Below are 7,281 nucleotides of genomic sequence, written 5' to 3'. Positions count from 1 at the left end.
ACCTTTAGCTGGGACCATCCTCAGTCCCTGCCCCAGGGGCTTCTGAAAGGGACCGCGCAGGGGGCACCACCCGCGGTCTGAGATCTCCCAGGCACTGGGACTATCCTTTGACCTCATTTCTGAAATAGACCCTCTAGTCCAGTGGTTCTCAACCTTCCTAATGCCGCGACCCTTTAATACAGTTCCTCATGTTGTGGTGACCCCCAACCATAAGATTATTTTCGTTGCTATTTCATTACTGTAATTTTGCTACTGTTATGAATCGTCATGTAAATATCTGATATGCAGGTTGTATTTTCATTGTTACAAATTGAACATAATTAAAGCATAGTGATTAATCACAAAAACAATATGTAATTATATATGTGTTTTCCGATGGTCTTAGGCGACCCCTGTGAAAGGGTGGTTCAACCCCCAAAGGGGTCGCGACCCACAGGTTGAGAACCACTGCTCTAGTCCCAGTGTAGGGCCCAAGCCCTTGCTGGCCCCACAAGGCATTGCAGTCACAGGTTCTAGAAGGTCCCGGGTGGGCGCGGGGGGCCAGAGCCTAGTGTGACCATTAGTGTCCGGGGCTGCGCCCAGCCCCTGAGAGTCCCGAGCGGGGCTGCCAGGGACCGATGCACGCTCATTAGCACGTCTGCAGATGGATGTTCCTCGTGGCACCAAGACCCCAAGGACCAAATATAAACCCAAGGAAGCAATTCCCTCAGTATTGATTATGAGTTAGGCTAACAACATTATTAATTACATCTGAAGATATGTATCCACTGCACCAGCCCGTTAATGGCTTTCGTGAGGTATTAAGGCCGCTAATTAGGAAAACAGCAGGTTTGTCAGCAGCTGTCTTTACAGCCTCCCTGGAGAAGAAAGATGGTCAAGGTGTCTGCCCCTCCCCAGGACCCCAGCTCTCCAAGGACTCCCTCAGTGGGGCCTCGAGGGCTACGTCTGTCACCAACATTATTTCCATCCAGCAGTGCTCCCTGAGCCCCTGGTGCCACCAAGAGGGCTGGAGGTGGGCTGAACAGCAACCTGTACGGATGGGGGCAGAGTGGTGTCCAGAGGCCTGCGCTCTGGGCACCGCACAAACCCAAGAATCCCTGAGTCCCTTCTAGGAACAAGAGGTTCTATAAACCATCAGCCTGGCCCTGGCTGAGTAGCTGTTGGTTAGTGTCATCCCAGTACACCAAGGTTCGATCCCCGGTCATGGCACATACAAGAAGCAACCAGTGAAAGCATAGATAAGTGGAACAACAAATTGATCTCTCTCTCAAAAGAAAAAGCACAACAAACAAACAAACAAAAAACTTAAAAATTCATCTGGTCTGGATCCTTCCTTCAGACACAGAGAGGTGGAGTGAGTACCCTGGTGAGCCAGTGAGTGTGTGTGGGGGGGGAGGGAGGGAGGGGGGGGGCACAGGGCCTGCCTCCCTTCCAATGCAGCGGCTCACAGTGGGCAGGACCGAGCTCCTTCCTCCAGGACATGAGGTGGGAGAAGTGCTGGCTCCCCCCTTGGGTTTTCTCCTGCTTCTCCCTCTGCCAGAACCACCCCCTCCTTCCCGCCCTCACCCCTACCCCCTTTACTTTTGCTGAAAGTGCCTCCTGGAAGCCTCCCTTGGTTGCCCCCCTATTGGACAGGAGCCCGACTCTGCATTTCCAGGGGGCCCCTCCGGGACCTCCATGGCGGAAGGTTGATGTCCACCTTCCTCTCCCCACACCATAAGCTCAGTAAAGCGACTGACAGATCTGACTGGTTAGCAGGGACCAGGCATAGTTCAAGTTATTTTCTTGTTTAGTTTTTAAACACATTTTTAATATAAGATCCTGGGACTCGGGGGCCATTTGCTTTTTTTGTGGTTCTAGTAGGGATGCTACAGAATTTACCAGGCGACCTAAAAATACGTAGGAGTACCGGAGATACAGGAAAACCCATTTATTTTCAGATGTTCCACATGTACTAGTACAGTGACTCAGGGGACTCAAATCCTGAGCAAGTTCTCCCTTTATACCCCTTGGTTTCTTTGTCCCCCAAATATGGGATGGGACTTCCGGACCTTTCGCGGGTTTTGCAAAAAGCCCCGTGTGTTGGGATGGGGGCCGTGAAACCACACCTAAAGGCCTGGCCTGGCGCCAGCGCTGGTAACCCCCTCCAAGGGTTGTGTGTTGTTCATGGTTTATGGCCTCTAAAATGGGAGTACTTAGGTAAACCGGTCTTGCAAGACCAGATTGTGGAGAAAGAGGCAGTGACTTAATTAGAGGCTATCAAGAATGTACATTAGGCCTTGACCAGTTTGGCTCAGTGGATAGAGCGTTGGCCTGCAGACTCAAGGGTCCCAGGTTCAATTCTGGTCAAGGGCATGTACCTTGGTTGCAGGAACATACCCAGTGGGGAGTGTGCAGGAGGCGGCTGATTGATGTTTCTCTCTCATCAATGTTTCTAACTCTCTATCCCTCTCCGTTCCTCTCTGTAAAAAAATCAATAAAATATATATATTTTTTAAAGAATGTACATTAGGTTACTGGCACAGATTCAGGTTGCTAGCCCCCCCAAAATGTCTTATTTTCCCCATCAGGGAGAGAAGGAGGAAGCAGAGTGGCTGGTAGGGGACTCACCGTGGCTGTGGCCATGGCTGCCACTCCCTTCTGTGCTCCTGGCTGTAAAGTGAGCCCGGGAGGGAGACAGAGGCAGTGGGAAGGCGATGGCAGATATGGGTAAACTCAGCCCTGACAGCACCATCCGAGTGCTGGTGGAAGTGAGGGGGCCTGAGCCTGGTGAGGATGTCCAGTTCCAGGAGGATGGAACCGGAGGACTGGGCTGCAAGGCCTGACAGGTCTTTCGTCTGTCCTGCTAGAATGTGAAGCTCCACTCAGAGGAGGTGCTGGTACCATGGACAAGCTAAGATTTGCTTCAGCTCTCTGAGTAGGGGTTTTCTGCCAGAAAGCAAGGACCTGTCTCCTGGTAACTATGTGGACAGGGGAAATGGTCATTGGAGACCTTCCCTCACTGGTACAAAATCAAATATCCCGAGAATTTTTCCTCCTCAGAGGAACCACGAATGTGCCAGCATCAATAGAATGTATGGATTTTGTGATGAAGGTAAAAGAAGATACAACATTAGACTAAGGAAAGCTTTCACACTACTTCGTTTACAGGCAGCAGCCATCGTGGATGAGAAATGGGTTCCTCTCATGGGGGTTGATCACCAGACCTTCAATCAATGGAGCAGATTTGTTCATTATATGACCAACTGGTGGGCCAGAGCAAGGTCTCCTTTGGGGCCTTTGTGGGCTGAGCCTGATGACAATCCTGGGGCTGGGGTGAAAGACAGAGGCGTGTCTGTCGCAGTGGGTGCAGAAGTGGGTGCAGAATTCCCCCGCCAGCGTGACTTGGATCTTCTGTGTCGCGCTCACCAGGTGGCTGAAGAGGGATCTGAATATTTTTCAGAGAGGCAGTTAGTCACTATGTTTTCTGCATGCAACTGTTGTGGAGAGTTTGACCACGCAGATGCCATGATACGTGTGGACAAAACGCAAATGTGTTATTTCCAGATTTAAAGCCTGCGGAGAAAAAGAAGCCAAAGGCACAGGGTCTGATCATTTTGACGTTGCCTCACTGGGACTTGTAACATATTGTATCCAACCTTCATTTTTAACACTGCAATGGCTATTGGTCAGCTTGCCTCCGTTTTCACTTAATCAATGGCATTTGCAAATGAAAGCCCCCACCCCCTCCCCCTCCCGCTTTGTTTTTTAATTCTCGATCTTTAGCAAACAACATAAATGATGGTGTTAAGGCTGTGCACCCCAGGGGTAACGGTACAATTGACCTTTTAAAAATGTCAGTACAACCCATGAATAATGTAAATGCTTGTTTTCTTTAGGATGTAACGAGAGCCCCAGGGTGCTCAATCTGTACATGTTATTGTCATAAAATTCAGACTGTTCATGCAAACCACTCTGGCCATTTTTTTTTACAAAGATTTTGTTTTAAAGGGATTGCGTATTTCTCTCATTGTCTTGTCATGTACAAACTGGTGTTGTAGCTATCGGCATTAGGAGTGCTCTCGACCTTGCGGGCCTCAGTGGCATAATGTATATTTAATTAAAGCACACTTTCCCCTACTTACAATGATGCTTACAGCCACTTGGGACCACCGCACACTACAAAGGGCATCTGGCAGTAGAGAGTCTATTTGCAAAGGCGGGGAAGAGGCTGAGGGGACCAGAAGCGTGAGAGCCCTGACCTCTGAGGCATGAAGGGACAGGGTGCTGCCCTGGGAACTGGCAGGAGCTGGGAATTTGGTAAAGGGCGCTGCCGCCCATGGCAGCTGGTGGTGGAGGAACCAGGAGGAGAAATGTTGCCGGGTTACTTAGCTTCCTGCTGGTGCCTCCCAATGCCTGAGTCCAGCGTGAGCCAGAGGAGAGGGGACCTTGGAGGAGACAGAAGTGCCGAGGACCCCGTGTGGCAGGCCCCCCTCCTTGGAGCCACCTAGGCAGTGGGAGGACCAGGTGGGCCCGTCCCTGACCGCCCAGCCCGCCCCCAGCAGCAGGAGCATCAGCAGCAGGAGCAAGTCCTTCCTGGCCTGGCTCCCGCTTCCTCCTGAGTCTGGGCTGGGGGCCCAGAATCTCGGAGGTTCCCTGCCCACCACCTCGGGCTGCCCATGCACACTGCGCTCCAGCAGCCTGGGGATAAAGTGCGCACCTGGGTGTTTGGCTGAAGTCACGCTCTGTTCCTCTGTGGCTGGTGACATCAGCTGGTGACGTCACCGGGTGGCCCTGCAGGTGGAGGGCATGGGAAGTTATGCTGAGTGAAGTAAGCCAGTCAGAGAAAGATAAATACCACATGATCTCACTCGTTTGTGGAGTATAGAGAACAACATAGACTGGTGAACAGGGACAGATCCAAAGACAGAGAAACAGCGGTCAGACTATCAATCCCCAGAGGGAAAGTAGGGGAGGGAGGGGGCAAGGGGAAGAGATCAACCAAAGGACTTGTATGCACGCATATAAGCCAAACCAACGGACATGGACAACAGGGGGATGGGAGCATGAGTGTGGGGGGCGGGGAGGATGGGGGTTAATAAGGGGGATGAGGACACATTTGTAATACCTTAACTAATAAAGAATTTTTTTTAAAAAGTTCAAATAACTCACCGGGGAGGGGGAGGGATGTCGTCAACAGCAGGGGCTGCGCCAGGAATGCTCCTGCGGGTGGCAGGGGCCCAGGAGGCCGAAGCCTGTGCAGCCCGAGGTGGTGACCCAGCTCTGTGCTCAGGAGGGTCTGTGCACAGCTGGGCTCCCTCCTGGTGTCTGTGTGTCTGTGTGTTTGTGTGTGTGTGTGTGCGGTGGGGGTGCGGGTGCCGGGGCCCCAGCAGAGGGACTGCAGGAAGCTTCGGGTAAAGGCATCCAAGTCTCCGCAGGTGCATCCTTCGCACAGGAAGGCTGTGGGGCACTTGCCTCCTTTGTGATCCTTGGGCCAGAGGTCAGGCCCCACTTGCCTCCTGTAGCCCAGGCACCCGCTTTCCACTCCAGGCCGTTCTCGCCTGCTCCAGCCTCTCCCCTCTGCACCGTCCTCCACAGGGAGTCTCCAGAGCGAAGCCCAGAGCCGGCTCTGAGCTGTCCCTGCTCCTCTGCCTCAGAATAAAGCCGGCTGGGGGGAGGGGGGGTCGGGCGCTGGGACTCCTGCTGGGCCCTAAGAATTCCTGGGCCTCTCGTTCTTATCCCTGAGACTGGACAGAGGGAGGGGGCTGAGGCCTGGGCTGGAGGGCAGATGGCCTCTGAGCGCCACACCCGCGTTCCTGCCTGGCAGCACCACACCTGGCCTCCACTGTCCCCTGTCCTGCTTTCCTGTACAGCTCAGCCCCCCAACCCCACCTGCACGGGCACCCTCCTGAGATGTCACCTCAGGTGCTTCCCCCAGAGCCAGCCCAGGCACCCGCCCGCCCGGTGGCACTGCCTCCTGAGGAAGGTCCCACATCAAGGCCAGCAGGGTCTGAGCGCAGAGCTCCCAGCTGCGCATCAGCGAGCCCTGGTCCTCTGCGCCCTGCTGAGCAGAAGCCCACACCTGCTCAGTGGTGCCAGGCAGGGGCAGGACCCCGGGTGTCGCCAGGGCAGCGTGTGGGAGTGATGGCAACTGTGCCAGACTCTTGGGAGGGACCAGGAAGGACGATTCAGGAGCATCCAGGGGGTGCTTGGGCGAACCCACGCACATTGGCCTAGAGGACCGGAGCACTGGCTTTCTCTCAGCAGAGGCATCACCACCCTCCCAGCAGCACCTGTCCCTCCCAACAGGATGCACCCCTCCACAGGGACCCCCATCCCTACAGACATGCCCCTCCTCCAGGACCCCCCCTCCCCAGGTACCCCCCATCCCTACAGACATGTCCCTCCCAACAGGATGCACCCCTCCCCAGGGACCCCTGCAGCCCTACATGACATGCCCCCTCCTCCAGGACCCACCCTCCCCAAGGACCCTCCCTACAGGCCCCGCCCTCTCTGCCCCAAGGGTCCCACACTCCCGACCTCACTAACCTGGTTCTCCTGTCTCTGGTAACGGAGAATTAGCAGACTGCAGGATATTAGAAAGACCAAAATGGTGCTTTCTGAGTAGCAGTGAGATGGACAGGTAAAGGACTTGGGACCCTGGTGAGCCTGGGGTTGGAGTGGAAGACAGGGGATCAGAGAATGAAACCGGGGCCTCTGCCACCGGCCCTTTTATCCTGTTGGAGAGAAGTGGTCAGGATTAGGATCCCGCTGGTGAGGCCTGGTGGGGCAGGTTAGGGGCAGAGGGGCGCAGGCCTCCTTGCCTTTGTCCCAGCCCTTCTCCAGCCCAATGTCCTCGCCCATCTCTCCTTCCAACCATTCGATTCTAACTCATCAAGGAAGTCTCAGGTGCTGCTTCCTCCATGAAGCCTGCCTTGATCTCAGGCAGGGTGACTCCCTCCATTTGGGCGTTGTCTCTGTATCATCCCCCTTCTCGCCTTTAGCCAGGCAATCCTTGTGGGGGAGTTTCAGGTCTGATTTGACTCTATACCAGCCGTGGGCAAACTACGGCCCGTGGGCCGGATCCGGCCCGTTTGAAATGAATAAAACTAAAAAAAAAAAGACCGTACCCTTTTATGTAATGATGTTTACTTTGAATTTATATTAGTTCACACAAACACTCCATCCATGCTTTTGTTCCGGCCTCCGGTCCAGTTTAAGAACCCATTGTGGCCCTCGAGTCAAAAAGTTTGCCCACCCCTGCTCTATACCCTCCTACCCCACCCCACCCCACCCCACCGG

At 54.1% G+C, this 7,281-nt stretch overlaps 1 pseudogene; it reads left to right on the top strand.

Annotated features, from left to right (window-relative positions):
* Nucleotides 1-2,696: 2,696 nt before the first annotated feature.
* On the top strand, nt 2,697-3,623 carry LOC118670351 (annotated as a pseudogene).
* Nucleotides 3,624-7,281: the final 3,658 nt, after the last annotated feature.

Source organism: Myotis myotis, unplaced genomic scaffold, assembly GCF_014108235.1.
Source record: "Myotis myotis isolate mMyoMyo1 unplaced genomic scaffold, mMyoMyo1.p scaffold_m19_p_15, whole genome shotgun sequence".
Lineage (NCBI taxonomy): Eukaryota > Metazoa > Chordata > Mammalia > Chiroptera > Vespertilionidae > Myotis > Myotis myotis.
Note: the sequence above shows the minus strand (reverse complement) of the source record. Positions and strands in the feature narration are given on the sequence as shown.